The 17191-nt window shown below is 35.4% G+C and overlaps 1 protein-coding gene across 1 annotated transcript in view; it reads left to right on the top strand.

Annotated features, from left to right (window-relative positions):
- Positions 1-3093: 3093 nt before the first annotated feature.
- The window catches only part of LOC123685567 (chondroadherin-like), a 141945-nt gene continuing 127847 nt past the window's right edge, over positions 3094-17191 (top strand). The window contains exon 1 of the mRNA XM_045625242.1: positions 3094-3242. The gene's annotated coding sequence lies outside the window, so the exon portion shown is untranslated. The remainder of the gene's footprint in view (positions 3243-17191) is intronic.

Below are 17191 nucleotides of genomic sequence, written 5' to 3' on the forward strand. Positions count from 1 at the left end.
CCAAACGCAATTAATAATAATGTGGAAATAACTTGACACTTTTTTTTCGATCCTGGTGATGGGTATCTCGAATTCTATGGTTTCGTAAATTTTTGTTTTGCTGATAATTTCAAAATTACGAAAATGAATTTTTGCAAAATTTCATGTTGATTGCGTCTCCTAAATCATATCAAAATCAAGCAGTGTCACTTGAAAAAGAAAATACTTCTGTAAAAACCAATTCAGTTTGTAGATATGAATTGATGAATTCAGAGTTTTCACTTCCTTAAATAAACATGATGAAGTTCGAATTACAGCGAATTAGGGTACAGATTTGTTTGGATACAGTAAAATTGAAAATTGAAAATAATACTTTTTTAATTGAATGAATTCTAAGAAAGTACGAAATACACATTGAAAAGTCAATTACTTAAAATTAGTTTATTTTTCAACATTCTCCGTATCCGAACAAATCATCTTTATTCGACTGAATTAATTTTTTTTCTCTGTAGCCGTGATGAAGTCTAAATAAACAGACTAAACGTAAACGTAGTCCAAATTGGTAGCTTGATTTCTATGGTCCTAATCCTGCAATTTTAACTTCATCATAAAATACATAAAATGACTCGAATGTTTTTGCCGGATTTCAACCTTCGAAAGCTCCTGACGCTAAGCCAGCGTCTTTTTCGAATTCTTAATTGGTCTCATATTGTTGTTGAAGTAAATGAATCAATTTCCTGGTTTTCCCATTTATGAATTCCGTGGAGAATTTCCTCACCAGACGTCAACTACAAAGCCTTATCAGAATTTGTGTATCTTTCCTCCATTTCGAAAGCTCTATCTTTATTGGAAAAGAAAATCGCCTATACGAAAATGCATCCGCCAGATGAATTCAAGAAACGGGCTCTCTACGCTATCTCTGCATTGCCATCTTCCGCATCACATGTTTATAGCTATGTTTACTGATCTTCCAACCGAGATTTTACTGGTTTGCTTAATAGACAATCTGATGTTGAAACAAATGAGCTTCAATTTAAGTAATTACTTTGTTCTGGGTAACTACGTTGATTCAAGCTGGAAAAATATATGTCCAGTTATTTCCATGAAGCAGATACAAATAGCATACAGCATAATACCAAAAGGCTTTGACAAAACCCTATGACAGGATTACAGATTTCCAAAGCTCTCCAGTTCCATGTGGAATATTTCGATTCCAGTTCTAATGAATGCGATCAGTAGTTTAACCATGTTTATATAGATTTTAATGATGTTTTCCCCATTTGCCAAATGTTTAATTAACTAATCGAATAACCCAGTCAACAACTTGTTAACGAGAAAAGGAAAGAATGGACATAGGAGTGAAATCGATATCAGAACACGATTTGACTTTGTCAATTTCTAACCGATTGGGATAGTCTGTGACTTCTGGGAAATGCGGAAAAGATCTAAATTTGACAATTCATGAATTCTAATTAATTATTCGTAATTTGAAATGTTATTGGTTTTTTGTTTCTCAACAATCTCAACGGCTGTAGCGGTAAGTGGTAGTCGACATAAATAGATAGTAGATGTCATACAATAAGCTTAGGTATTTGTAAACATAACGCCTTCGAATTATTAGTCGATTTGTGTTTGCATCATTAAGTTATTCTCGATCGAACACGTCAGCTTACGAAAAAAATTCTCGTCATTTGCGGGAGGTTTTATTTCTGCTTTAATATGGAGAAATCTGGGGCTGAGGCTCATCGAATGCTCTCAAATGGTCGCTATTAGTGAAAGAACGTGCAAAGATGAGTTTCAACGCTTCAAGAACGTTAATTACCAGGATTATTGGAAGTAACGCAACAAGTCGTTTCAAAACGCCTGAAAGTCATAGGAATTATTCAGAAAGAAGGAAATTGGGTGCCCTACGAGTTGAAGCCGAGAGATGTTGAACGGCGTTTAGTTGCTTGTGAATAGCTGCTTACAAGGCAAAGACGGAAGGGATTTCTGCATCGCATTATGATTGGAGACGAAAAATAACTTCATTACGATAATCCCAAGCGCAGAAAATCACGGGGATATCCCGGCCATGCCTCCACGTCGACGGCCAAATCGAATATTCACGGTCCGAGGTCATGCTTAGTATTTGGTGGGACTAGCTCGGCGTAGTGTATTATGAGTGGTAAAAACAGGCTGAAACAATAACAGGCGATCGTTATCGAACGCAATTAATGCGTTTGGGCCGATCATTCAAAGACAAACGGTCGCAATACAACGAGAGACATGATGAAGTGACTTTACAGCATGGCAATGCTCGATCCCATGTTGCGAAAGTGGTCAAGACATACTTGGAAACGTTGAAATGGAAGGTCCTTCCCCACTCGCCGTATTCTCCAGACGTTGCTATCTTGGACTATCACTTGTTTCGATCAATGGCACAAGGCCTGGCTAACCATCACTTCCGGTCTTATGAAGAAGTAAAAAATTGGATGGATTCGTGGATCGCTTCAAAAGATGATCAGTTATTTCGACGTGGAATTCGTACGCTGCCCGAAAGATGAATATATTAGTGGCCAGCGATGGACAATACTTTGAATCATGAATGTATAACCAGTTTTTCAGAAAAAAGCCTCTAATTTCGGAAAAAAATGGCGGAAGCAAAGTTGTAAGCCTATGTAGATTCAAGAAAGTTGTTAGAAAATGTTATTTTATTCTGACGTCATTTCATCTTTCATATAGCTAATGTTGTGGGAAACTTGGAATAATAGTATATTCTAAAACAAGTTGCAGAATGAGCTCCTATTCCAACACTAAAGTGAAATTTGAATTTCGAAGCCATGAGTGTTGGAATTGCCTTCTGCAACGAATATTAGTCGAAATTCAATGAAAAATGAGTTCATTATAGCACTGTTTTTAGTACTGTAATGAACTCATTACGATACTGAAATAGAGAAAGAAAATGATCTATCTATGAATCTGCATTTCCTTATGCAACATCGGCCTGATGATAAATTTGAAGCAACCCCCTCTAATTTTTTTCTGATTGGGATGCTGTGCAAGATTCAAATGTACCGATTGCGTCGGGAATGGACCGACGCAAAGGGCCTACGTTCGACGCTATCTGAACTCCGTCGTTTCGAACGCTTGTCAGTCAGCAGTTGTAAGCCGCGCTGTTCGGTTGGGTTCCCTCGCTCATAGAAAGGTGCGCGCGTATATTTCGTTGCACCTGCTCGAATTCCTCAGGACCAGTATAGCATGTGTTCTTAAGGCCTACGCCCTTGGTAAGTGCTTTAAGGCCTAACTTATTGCCAAAACTATTTTTGTACGAGACGCCGGCGTCTAGTTGACGCTGGAAATTCTTAAGACGGCCGTCTTCTAACACGTGGAGGAACTTCGCTGCCGAAGAGTTCTCAAGCTGTCACAAAAAGTTTTGTTTTGCCGGTTATTTTTGACTGGCGATGAGTGACACGTTTGAATATAAATTTAACTTGCGCTCCATGTATTCTCGTTGCATCGCGTCTTTGTTTTTGTCCTTTTTAATCCTGCGAGGAAGTGCAGCTTACAAATGTTCGAATTTAGGAGCTTTTTAGTTGGTGTTTTCCAGGAGATCTTTTATTTGACCTGAAATCACTTATTAAAGGATCAAAATGAAAATGAGGAAAGCGCTAAGGTGATGTCAGGACTTTTGCGCGCCTTAAAATTCGTATACTTGTGATTTCGAACGAACTTTCGCATGAATCTTGTATCTGCCATGATAGAATAAAATAGTTCATGATAATATTGAATTATACTTTCAACACATTATCAGTTATCCCCATTATAAAATAAATTAATGTAAGAAACAAAAAAAAACATAAAAAATAAGGTCCAAGTTTTGATTTTTATGATCGAATCATTATAGTGGCTTTTGAAATGTTTTTTATTTTTATTCAATAACATTAGTAACTATTCTATATAAAATTCCGAAAAGGACAACTATAACTTGTGTATTTTCAAAATTCCCATTCGAACTTTGTGAACTTCGTGAAAAATATATTAAAAATGTTTCAAAGGCCCCAACGATGTCAAAAACAATAATGAAAACTATTTTATCTCTTACAATTTACGTGAAAATAACGAAAACATTCGAAAAGAACATTCTCTATGGTTCAAAGGGTTACCCCATCAGAAAAAACTTGATTATTTTTCTCATTCATTATTTTTCCACAGTTTTCTAAATTTCAGCTCGATCGGATTGTGTTTTTTCAATTATTAAAAAAACAAAATTTATGTTTGTAACTCCAAAACTATCCGACGGATTCTGTACATTAGTTGAACTAATCCAAATATTCCAATACCAAACCTATTCTTAACTCACTAGTCATCTTGAAAATTCAATTATGTGGAAATTAATTAATTCATCACATCAACCACTTTGAACATAAATTGAATTTGTGTTTACTTGGTGAAAATTCATTCAATTGATCTAAAATATAAGTCAGTCTAATTCTCACAATTGTTTCTCTATACCTAGGTAGGAGATTAGCTTCTTCAGATTTCTTACAATTCTTATTTATATAATGAAATAATGGAATTGAGGATAATTGGTATTTAATGATAATAGCTTGAAAGGTTATTACGATAATCTATTCATGCTGGCATGAAATGTTTAAAATTTCAATAAATTCTAATACGTCTTCTTATAAGGGATTATAGAGAACCGGCGCATTCACCATTTTGCGCCTAAATTCTATCTAATATTTTCTTTTTCATATTTGAAGTCGACTAGACATTCGAATATTCAGACTTCAAATGTTATATGTCGAAGGATTGCTATCTACAAGAAATACAGTTTTCATTTATAAATTTTCCTCTAGTTCACTGAAAAAAAAAATGATAATAAACCTTGCGCAGTATTGACTCATCAACCTTATTTAATTATAAAATATGAAAATGTGTCACCTGAAATTACTTCCGTCGCAGCAATATTTGAAATTCCTCAATTCTGGAGTTTCGTCCGGAAAGGTTTCCTTATTTAGCTTCTTCACTGTGAAAAGAACAGTCTATATAAGGCGGAAAATTATTAAATATCGCTCAACTTTTTTTATCAAACTATGTGATTATTCGAATATAACCGATATAGAACGCGATGTAATCAAAAAAATTAAATTTAATGAATCTGAAAAAGCAATCTTCCTACTAGAATATTGAGTGTTTATTTTTCTAAATGATGAAACGCAAAGAAAATACAGAGTTAAAGGTCTCATTCCTTCGGGATCAAACCACAAAACACGTATCCCATTACGCATTAACAAAGGAATAATCCTAGACCTGACAGATACAAATGAGCGGTTAGTCTTAAAAATTACACAATAAAATGAAGAGATTTATAAATAGGTATAATAATATGTCGTATCTCAAGCACTTTCTAGAACACGGCTGTAAACAATATGATGAACCTGGTCCAAAATAAACACGGCATTGAATGTATAAATGTGCTACAGGATCTATCCACAACAGAATTCCAGTAGATTCCGATGTCTATAGAAAGAGATATTTATTGTTCTATTGTCGCATAAGTAGCTCTACTAAGTGAATTAATTCGACGTTGTTCCACCATTGCCGTCCAAGTTTAGCTCAAATGGTCAAACAATATAATATATCGTAACTCTTACTGCAATTACTAACTCATACATTGAAGAATTTCTTCAAATATAACAGTCCAGTTCCCGGTCTACCATAGTAAAACACATTTTTTTGACAAAATTCGATTTTCTTATTCAACATAATTGCCTTCGAGGCGATACAGCGATTTTAGCGATCTTCCAACATTTCGATACCATTTTTGTGGTACGATTTGTCTTTCGCTTCGAAATAGGACTCAGTTTCGCGATTACTTCTTCATTGGCGCTTAATTTCTTTCCAGCGAGCATTCTTTTGAAGGTTGGTACTAACTAAAAATCATATAGATTAAATACTAGCACCGCCATCTGTGCATCGGACCAGGAACTTTTCAATTGGTCTAATATTTGTTGGAAGTTTGAGCTGGTGCAGTGAAAAAATTGAGGATTATCGAAAAGTGTTTGTAGAACGATAAACACCGTAATATGAGTAAATTAAGATTATGGATTATTCAGTAAATTGAGGAGACTGTGCGATTATCTTGGCGAAACGAACGACAAAAAGCCTGAAAGTACTTCCTAACTCAGTAATACATATTCCCTGCAGAAATCTCGAAGTTCGAAATAAATAAACGTTGACCGACTTCTCAATTCGGAGTTCCATCAGAAACTTCGATTTGAATATCCTCGCTCTTTATTCTGTAATGAAGGAACTTCATCTTAAATTTCCATTAATCGACTTAAGGGTTTTTCTTTCCTTTCAATCGATAATTGAATATGTCATTTCTCAGAACTTTGAATTTTTCATAATTTGAAGTCGTGTCGTTATTCTCAGCAGGGAAAACCTCAAGATATCACCGATTGAATTGAACTGATTCAGTGGGAATTCTGGGAACCCTCAAAGATCTCAGTAAAACACAATTAAAAAAAGAATGTTACATTCAATTCATCGTTTTCTTTGAATTATTTCCAAATTTAATTTAGTAGTCTACACTATTGAATATTTCAAAATGGTTACACTTGTTTTGACTTGACGATTTTCAATGTAGATCTGCTTTGATTATGAAGACTTTATCAACCCAAAAGTTTGCACGAAGTTCGAAAGGACTATTCTTTATGAGAAATAATATCAGATAGAAACTATATTGGAAAGGATGAAAAAATATGAATATAGTCAGAAGGACTAACAAAAAGGCACCTCTATGCAAAGACCAGTAGAGTTGAGATTATCTCGAAAGCAACCGTTGAAGATTGTGCTAAAAATGGAACAAATTGATTTAAGTTGTGTGAATACGAAAATCTTATACTTTCCTACAAGGATCCTTCCAGCGTTGAAAGAGTATCCAGGCGAGTATCCTTCGGGAATTGAAAGCTGATAATGTGGCTTATGGCGAAAAAAACCGTATCAAAAAATGTGAAGGAATCGGCACATCCTTATGTCATGTCAGTTTATTAATTTCATTTCTGATACAGCCCCTCTTTTGTCCTTTTCCAGAAAAGGACTGGCCGTGAAGTTCATAACACGAACTCATTTCATTTCGATATGTCGGAAACTCCAGCTACTTTTTATATTATTCCCGATTATCTGCTTTTCCAGGATCGTCACGTGTGCTATCCCGTTTTATTCTGGGCTGGCGTGAACGAAAATTCTTTTTTTGCGGGATTTTTCGAATTTTCTGCCGCCGCACCAACTTTTATCTGGAATAACAGCTGCATAAAAATTCGTTCGGAAGATTCGGATATAAGGGTTGTAAATAAAAACTTCCATAAATCATCCAAAGAGGTTTATATGTTATATTAATATCTGGGGTTCCAAGTTTGTTCGAATATTTTATCAGCAGTGGGCTTTAGCATTTATACTGAAGGAAATCGGGCAGAAAAAACCTCTAAGGATAATTCGATATGAAGGAAAGAAACTTCCAGACAAATCTCCTCCTGAAATGTACACGTTCTTCGTCGAATGTGAAGCTCAAATAAAGATCCGATTTCCATTGAAATGAAGCCCAATTATTCATTATTATCTTCTTTGTGTTACAATCTCGAAAATCCCCACATACATTTTTCTATAGAAACTGATTTAAATTGTGACAAATTGGGGATAAAAGAAATATTCATCTTCCGTTTTCCGATGTTTTATAAGAACTTGATGAAAGAAAAAAGACTGAAACATTCGTAATAACATAGAGCTTTCCACTTTTCTATTCTTCCAACAATGAATGATGTGGAAAATAATCCTCTATTTTCTCCAGTTATTCTTTCTCGAACAGGTTGTCTTGAAATGTTCGATCGCAATAAGTTCCCATATTGACCTTCTTATATTTTTCACTGGAACACGTGGCTAACATCGAGCATTCTTTTTTTTATCGAATAACTCTTACGTTTCCTTGAAAGGCTTTACGAAGACGTCAATTTGAAGTCGACACGTGTGACATTTGGATTTTCGTTCTTTTGCGTTTAGTATGAAAACGAACTATTTTGTGTATGGCACAAGAACTGCATAAAAGTAACAGGGACTGCTATTGAACTGCTTGTAGCAGGTTTTCTACTCACCATGATTCAACTTGTAGATTCTTAGCTGCATTTTCGCAAGTTTGGAGCCAAAGTTCACGGAGTACTGTCTTCAGAGAGGTCTCTTTCAGCCGGAGTTCCGCAAGGATCTCTGCTGTCTCCGTTATTGTTCACAAGTCGCATCAGCTGTGACGAAGGTAAAGACTAGCAACCGCTACGTTGTAGCAAAATGTCTCTTTCCAAGACCCATATACAGAAACTTCAAGTCATGCAGAATACGATCCTGAGACGAGCCGTAGTTGCACCATGGTTTGTCAGCAACTTCAAGACCGATTCCTAGACGATCATCTTATAGACCTAAATGTGAAACCTTATAAGGAAGGCTTGTGACCATGAAAGAGCCCCTAGGAAACACAAGAGACCAAAGATGGCACTTTCCTAGGAAGTGTGTGTTAAGCCAAACACAGAGAAGTTGTTATTATTGCACAAAGATTTTTGTTGGCATATTGCCACCTGCTAGAGCAGAACACAATACTTCACCAGAGGTGAATAACATTGAGATGGAGCAGTAAAAGGCTGATAGTCTAACTGCAAAAGGGAAGAATGTTCAAAGTATGGTACTAGAATGTTTATAAACATCACTGAATGATTTGGGAGGATTTGACAAATCTTTAAAAAAAGTAAATGTGAAGTGTTGGAGTGTATCATGTAAAAATTCAAAATTCGGATGAATTTTACAATTTCAATTATTCTAAGCGCTGCTATCCAACTCACGGTGTATAAAATGACACTCTGCCCTCTTATTTCGTATTGTGGATTAGCATTTAGATTGGCTATGCGATTTCATTTATATGAAAACGTCCAAATAGAACGTCTGCTTGGTTCCTCCAGAGAACTGTTATAATTTAATTTATCCTTCGGACAGAACGAGAAACTCATTGTGTGAAATATATCCCTAGTTGAAGGGATCGTTTCCGCGATAAAGCTGAAATCAGGATCTCTCGATACGTCCTGGGAGACGTATGAGCAAGAGTTATTTTCAACAAGGATTGCATAGGGATTTCGAAATCGTAAATAGACGACTGATTGCTCCCGCTATAACGGAAATCCATAGACACATTCTTGTAACGACAATATAAAGCGAGGTGTGCGCCATAAAATTGACCATAAAATCGGCGTGTCTCTATTGTTCCTCTAATTCAGAGAGTTGCGGCGTGGAAAGAAACGGCGCAAAAATAGATCCTTGTGGAATTCCCGAGAATTGAAGCGAGTGATCCAACACAAACGCTCTTGAAATTTCGTACAACTGTATCGTTTAATTCTCATATTAGGCCAATTGAAAAGTCCCCGGTCTGATGAATAGATGCCGGTGCTAGTATTAAATCCATATAATTTATAGTAAATACCAATCCTCAAACGATACGTGTCAAAATTTGACAGCAGTCCGACCATTAGTTTGTGAGATATTGCGTTGGCAGTGTAGCTACTTTTGTTATTTGAAAAAAAAAAGAATTTCGTGTGCTGGTAAAAATACAGTCGAAACAAAATCTTAGCTTGATGAGAAGTTTCTGCGGTCTGCACCAGGAAAATCAACCATCATAGATCGGTATGCTTAGTTTAAACGTGGTGAAATAAGCACTGAAGATGGCGAACACAGTGGACGCCCAAAAGAGGCTGTCACCGACGAAATAATAAAAAAAGTTCACAAAATAATGTTGGATGACCGTAATTTGAAGTTGATCGAGAAAGCAGACATTGTGAAGATATCATCAGAACGTGAACATCATATCATTCATGAATATTTGTACATGAGAAAGCTGTGTGCAAAATGGGTGCTGCGCGAGCTCACAATCGATCAGAAGCAATAACGTGTTAATGATTCTGAGCAGTGTTTGAAGCTGTTTAAGTGCAATAAAACTGAATTTTTGCGTCGATATGTGACAATGGATGAAACATGGCTTCATCATTCCACTCCGGAGTCCCATCGACAGTCAGCTGAGTGGACTGCACACGATGAGTCGAATTCAAAGCGAGGAAAAACACAACAGTCAGCTGGCAAGGTTATGGCATCAGTATTCTGGGATGCGCAAGGTATAATATTCATTGATTACCTCCAAAAGGGCCAGATCATCAACTTCGATTATTATATAACGTTATTGGATCGTTTGAAGGATGAAATCGTTAAAAAAATGCCCCATTTGAAGGAAAAAAGGTGCTGTTTCATCAAGACAATGCGCCGTGTCACAAATCAATGAAAACTATGGCAAAATTGCATGAAATGGGCTCCGAATTGCTTCTGCATCCACCGCATTCGCCAGATCTGGACCCCAGCGACTTTTTCCTGTTCTTAGACCTCAAATGAATGCTCGCTGGAAAGAAATTTAGCGCCAACGAAGAAGTAATCCCCGAAACTGTGGCCTATTTTGAAGCGAGAGACAAATCGTACTACAAAAATGTTATCGAAAAGTTGGAAGATCGCTATAATCGCTGTATCGCCCTCGAAGGCAACCATGTTCAATAATAAAATCAAATTTTGCCACAAAAAAAGTGGTTTACTATGGTAGACCGGAGACTTTCCAATTGGCCTGTTCAAATACATTGCTTATTATGTATATATGACTGATTATTTGAAAAGCCTGGCCATGTGAGCTTTTCATGTTCACGCTCCATAGTTTCTTGACGTTGTATATTGACGGCATAAACCTTTTAATAAGACTCAGATGATACTCACTTTCCAAACTAATAAAGGTGAGTGTTGTGGCTGTGTAAATTGCCAAAGTGTCGAGACCAAAGTTGCCAGGTCCATCGATAATGTAATTCCATTGATACATTGAATGGTCCTTTCTAGATGTTTCATTGGAAAGTTATGCGATGAAAACTGAATAATAAAAGGGAAGTGACTTCATCACGATAGAACTTTCTTCCAATAATTATTGATTATACAGTATTGCTTACGATACGTCTTGATATTGCTATAAGTTTCTCCAAGTTATTGCCCAATTGGTGGAATTCCTGATGCAAATGGTACAGAACATTAATTTGAATTCAGTTACAAAAAGGTGATGAGAAAAACTAAAAAAGGCCTATGAAATTGGGTAAAGAATAAAGTGTAAAACTTGTTTAACATAAATCATAATCAACTACCAAATACTTACGACAGAAAGAGTTCAATTTGAGTTGAAAATCCATATTGTGCGCCCAATATTCTGGAGTTAAGATTTTTCAACTACTTATTATACCCTTGTATACAGGGATTATAAAATCTTTAATTAACTCCATCGAAAAAATTGAAAATCGTTGCAGACTTCGCTTAGGCCTACGAAATTCCTAAATTTGAAACTACCTCCCTAAATCCTCTTATAAACCTATAGGGAAAATCAAGTACTGTGTGGATGATATGATATTAATTCCTGATAACGGTACATAAAGCCACTTTTCAGATTTAAATTAGTTTCGAACTCAATTAGGGTATCCCTTTCTTGAAATTTTTACGAACTCTGGCTAACTGATCGCCAAACTTGGTAAAATCGATTCCTATATTTCGGCGATTTATTTGTTCGAAGGAACTTTCTATCCGAGGAAAATTCGCCGAAGCTGGTCAAATTAGTTTTATTTCTAATAATCTGGTGTATTGTATGGAATTTTTGCATTTTATTAGAAGGTTTTTGGGGAAATGGAAAATGGTTAGATTTTTCATATTCTCTCAAATGAATCAGTTATATTTATTGAGCACATGAATAATGAATATTCTCAATTCGCATCAATATTTCCCGAGATGAAAACGTAACACTTGAAGGTATAAACAATTATACACGAAAGAGTTAATTTAACCGTTTATTTTTACTATATCTTTTAGTGCTTACTGACTTCTTCATCTTATTCATCAACTCACGGAGCCTTAGCTTTAACTCTTGTTGCATACAAAGTTGATCATATTCAGGTATCAATTTCATATGCTAATAGTTAATTTCCATCATTTCCCTCCTAGAAGAGTGGATATGATCGACCCTATTTCGATTAAGGCAAGAACAATCTATATAGATGCTGTATCCTGAAAGTTGTACATCAGGAGAGAAGCAGTATAGAGCAGGAAATTGCTAAGAAGCTCAATTACTGTTGCTAAAACCGAAGATCTCTCTGGAGATGGTTTCGCGGCTTCTGTTCTGTTTATATTATTTGATATACAGCAAGCTGAACCCCTAATCGGAAAATAAATTTCCATATGTGCCTAGGTAAAATGAGAATTTATTGGAGGCTTTAAGACTTTGGCATGAATTTTTGATTGGGTTATCACATTGTGTGCTTCTTCCACCTCTGAATTATCAGAGTGTCGGAAAAATTATTTGATGATCGTGCATTTTTCACCTGAACCCACAAGCCCTTGAGATATAGCTTACATCGAAAGCACAAGCTTAAAAATTCAGTTTTACTGTTGAGCTGAATTGACGTAGTGGATTTTAGCCCATAAACAGATGAAACGCAGGTGCGTGTGAAGATTTATAGTCGACCGCTGCAGACCCATCAGAAGATTAAAAAAAATCCCATCAACTTGTCGAGAAACGTCTATCAGCCTCTTTCAAATTCACCCTATAAACAAATTGTACAGCAAATATATAGGCTTTCCCTAGAAAATCAGCAATTATTAAACAGTGACAAATGACATTACTCTAGGTAAAAAAGTGACTGAACTGTTCAGTCACGTGCTGATTATTCCACTAGATATTAACCTAGTCGTTGAACGGCCATATTTACAGAACCCCTTGTCAGATTTTGCCCATTAACGTCATTAAACGCTACATTCAAGATCCAAACTTATCCTGAAAATTTCAAGTTTCTAGCTCCTTATGTTACGGAGTTATCGTGTTTACGGCCGGCCGGTCATTCCTTCTCGTTTAGGATAATTGCCGGCTCAAAATTCAGAGAAAAACAGACATTGTGACGAAATGCAGAAGCGATTTGTTCAGTGAACGAGCGCTCAAAAATTAAGGGAGCTTTTGAAGGCTTGTTCATTCATGCGTCAATTGTCACCGTTGGAGAACACATAAAATTTATAATGTGTCGCTAAAAATATTTCTAATTACACCCAAAATTCGATCTATAATAATATTATTTTCAATCTGCTTATCAGATTGAAAGAATTTCATTCCTTTCTTACGCAGTCGCCTCAAAATCACCAGCTGTTTGTTTACCCGAATTAAGTTGAAACTTTCTGATCGAGAAATCTGTGCTTTTGTTATTACGTAGTCATTTTGTTCCGAGTGACAAATGCTGTTCTAAGTTGCAGAGGATTTTGTACGAAAAATGTAAGTATTATTGATTGTTATCAAATAACTCTTGTAATAATTAGTCTTTGATATATTTTCGGTTATTTTTGGCTTCACTGTTTCACTTAATCGAAGTGAAAACTTCTCATGAAATTTGTATCAGGTTGATGTTGTTGGAAAATGTCATGTCAGTGCGCATCGTAAAAGGACATGAATATCTATGATTATTTCGAACCTACAAATTCCATCGAAATTAAATTCTGCATTTAGATTTCAAACAATGATTTCAAGCTACATGCAAAGTTTTAACAGGTGTGAAGTTATCCACATCCACAAGTACACTCCGAGGCAAAAGTAGGGTACAATCAAATAATGGTATAATTATGATTTTCAATATGAAAATGGATAGTAATTTATTACTTGACTCAAGCAATACATACTTTTCATATTTTTTTCTATTATTGAACTTTTTTCAGCAATTCAGAGGGTTGTTAATGTTCTCATAGAGGTTATTTCTAGTTAAAAATTCATAACTTTTTTGTTTGAAAGAGTACCGTGTTCTGCATTTAGTATGTGGTGAACAGAAAAAAACAGAATCCAATGACATACTCCGTATAGTTTTTCAGGCCTCGGGAGTGGGGAGACTGCGATTTTGGGGGTATTTTTTCACTAAAAAATTCATAACTTTTTTAAATGGAGTAGTACCGTGTTCTGCTTTTAATATGTGGTAAACAGAAAAAAACTGAATCAAATGACCTACCCCTTATTGTTTGTCAGGCCTCGGGGAGGGGGGAAATTGCGGTTTTGGGGTATTTTCTAGATAAAAGATCATAACTTTTTTGAATGAAGGAGTACCGTATTCTGTTTTAGTATGTGGTAAAGAGAAAAAAACTGAATTAAATGACATACCCCACATAGCTTGTCAGGCCTCAGGGAGGGGGAAACACGGTACTCTTTCAAACAAAAAAGTTTTTAGTAGAAAATACCTGCAAAATTGAATTTGCCCCCCAATTTCAGTTTTGAACAATATTTTGGAACCCCTCATCGGATTCTGCCCATCAGCAAACTTAACCGTGACATTCAAGATTCAATCCTACCCTGAAAATGTCAATGTTTTCAGCGCCTCACGTTCGAGAATTATCATCTTTACGACCGGCAGAAAAATTGCCGGCTTAAAATTCGAAATTAATAAACCTTGTGACGAAATGCTAGATCAATATGATTAAAAATGAGAGGAGATCTTCATTTTTACTTCAATTCCATCGTAGAAAAGGATTTTCTAGGAAAATGTAAGTATTACTGATTTTTTTCGAATTTTCATTTCGATCGAATCCGCAGTTCTAAAATGAACAAAAGACTCGAAAAATTTTCCACTTACAAAATGTAACCAAATCAATCCATCGTTGATTATCAGATAAAATTCCTACTTTTATCGCTTCAAAACGTAAATGAAGAGTTCAATTCTGTTTGCATATTGAAAAGACAAATACGTGTGAATACAGTAAGGCTAACAGAGTAGAAAATGAACGAAATAACGGCTGATTCAGAAGTGGAAGTTAAATCGAATTTCGTGTTAGAAAAAAAAATTGCGGAATCCTCGAGAACATCTTTAATTGTTCTGTTCGAGAGTTCTATTTACCTTTGCTCCTCACCTCTTCGTCTAATATTCCCACACATTGTTGCTCACAAAGCAATACGAAGTCAATCAACGATGATTTCAAAAACAAACACAAGAATATTCTGTCGAGGTAGAGGGATGGAGATATTGATTGTTCAGCTCGAAATTAGAAAATGAATATATTATTGTTAGCACTGACTTCTGTTCAGACTAATCCGATTATGTTGGGAAGTTTGTTTGAACTTTTGATTCGGCTACGAAGCTCCCTTTTGCCAAATGATGAAACGTCTCTGCAAACGACTGAAATGCTTGGCTCATATTCGGAGTTTGTGAAAAAAAAGTTCGAAAAATTTCAACGAAATCTTGTAGAAAAAAACTGGGAGTTTCCACATTTGTTGAAGTTATTCTGGATCTAATTTATGTTGATTTATATCGAGCTTGTTCATTATTCCCCAATATCAAGCTAGTACATCTGATTATTAATTTCTCTAATTCTGTGGTTATTCCGTTCATTCTTCCACATCTTGTAGAACAAAATCGTGCGAGAATATATCAGAAACGCACAGTTTTCATGGTTATATTTTATTATTCTATGTTGGTACTCCGAACTTTCCGCCACGGCTTTATCTGTCAATTCATCAATTTGCCTTAAAGAAATCAGTTCTGTCAACCAATATTTTTCAATGCAAAAATCACTAAATGATATTCATGGAAATATTTCATTAATTTCAATGAAAATGCAATGAATTAGAGAAAATAATGTATAATACTCGTACAGAAGGCTCATTCTACCACTCGTTCATTCCAAAACTCGCCACTTCGTGGCTCGTTTTTGAATTTTGAACTCGTGGAAGAATATCAATGCCTTCTGCACTTGTATTATAAATAACTATTCCAGATGAGGATCGAATATCTGTATCATTAGGTTAGGACAATATCCAAAGGGGTATCGAATCAACGGTAATTATTACACCCTTATAACCAGCTTTAATTGAAATTTATCGCCTGAAATTTGCAAATAAAGGGGGTATTTATACAAGTTCAAGGATTATAACAGAAAAAATTGCAAATTTGATACATGGACCGACAGCCGACAATTTTCAAAACACCTAATGTGTTTTTTTATCGAAAATGGATTTTTGGGTGTTCCCTGATCATTCTACTGATTCGCTCGAGATGAATTTTCGTATTCAGCAATAATTGGAATGTGAAAACTCTACTGAAATGTGTTTAATATTTTCAATTTAAAATCTGTGTACTCTCAATACTTTTTATGTAATTCCATTGACCAATGACTTCATAGTCCAAATCGAGGCACCAACAAATTTGTTTTTGTGCTTCCAATTAGAATCTGATTCTGCTGAAAAATGAATTAAGAAGAAAATTTCTCATTGACACTGCCAGATGCGGCAGAATCTGCTAAAGCATCAAAATTTGTAGGAGAAAAGGTTTCGCACTATTTTAAATAACTACTTTACAAGAATCGAAAAGAGAGCTTCTAGAAAGTTTATGGTCTAAATGTTTCGTGCTGAAAGCAACTTTGAATATCCAAAACAATATCGATCTATTATATAAAAGTGTTTATAGCGAATGCTTCTGATAATACAGGGTCTTCCCGAATTGGAGGTACAAACGAAAATGAAAGATTCCTCGGATCATTTTGAGAAAAAAAGTTCTATGAACATGGACCCGCAAACGATTTGTTTTTGAGATACAGGATGGTAAAGTTTGATTTTTTTTCCATATTATCTTCGTTTCACAATATATTCAACTTGAATTTGGCATAGATATAATATATAATTTTGAATGCAAATCTACAGGGGGATATTTTTTCTGGAAGATTGGCCGCTTCTTTCCTCCAGAACTAGTTTTTGATGAACCACCAGTAATTTAGAAGAATGTAAAAAGAAACTATGTTCTATGATGCTATGATGGTTTCCAACCTTCGATAAGAGATGGAACTAGAAGAAGAAGAAAAAGAAACTTGGTCAACTACTACACCTTGTGGTGTCTTGTAGTTTTGTCTTCGATTTCGACAAAAAAATTTCCAACAATTCTCTGGTAATCCTCAGGGAAATCCAAATTTTTATAAAGATCCAGTTAGCAAGCATTGATGAATGAATTTATTATAAGATTTGGTACTTATTAAACTCATCTGTAGGGAAGATTAATGTAGATTCGATATTCTGAAATACAATCATCACCAAAAGTAGGACTACATCCCGAGATCGTAGCTTTAG

Source organism: Harmonia axyridis, chromosome X (genome assembly GCF_914767665.1).
Source record: "Harmonia axyridis chromosome X, icHarAxyr1.1, whole genome shotgun sequence".
Classification (NCBI taxonomy): domain Eukaryota; kingdom Metazoa; phylum Arthropoda; class Insecta; order Coleoptera; family Coccinellidae; genus Harmonia; species Harmonia axyridis.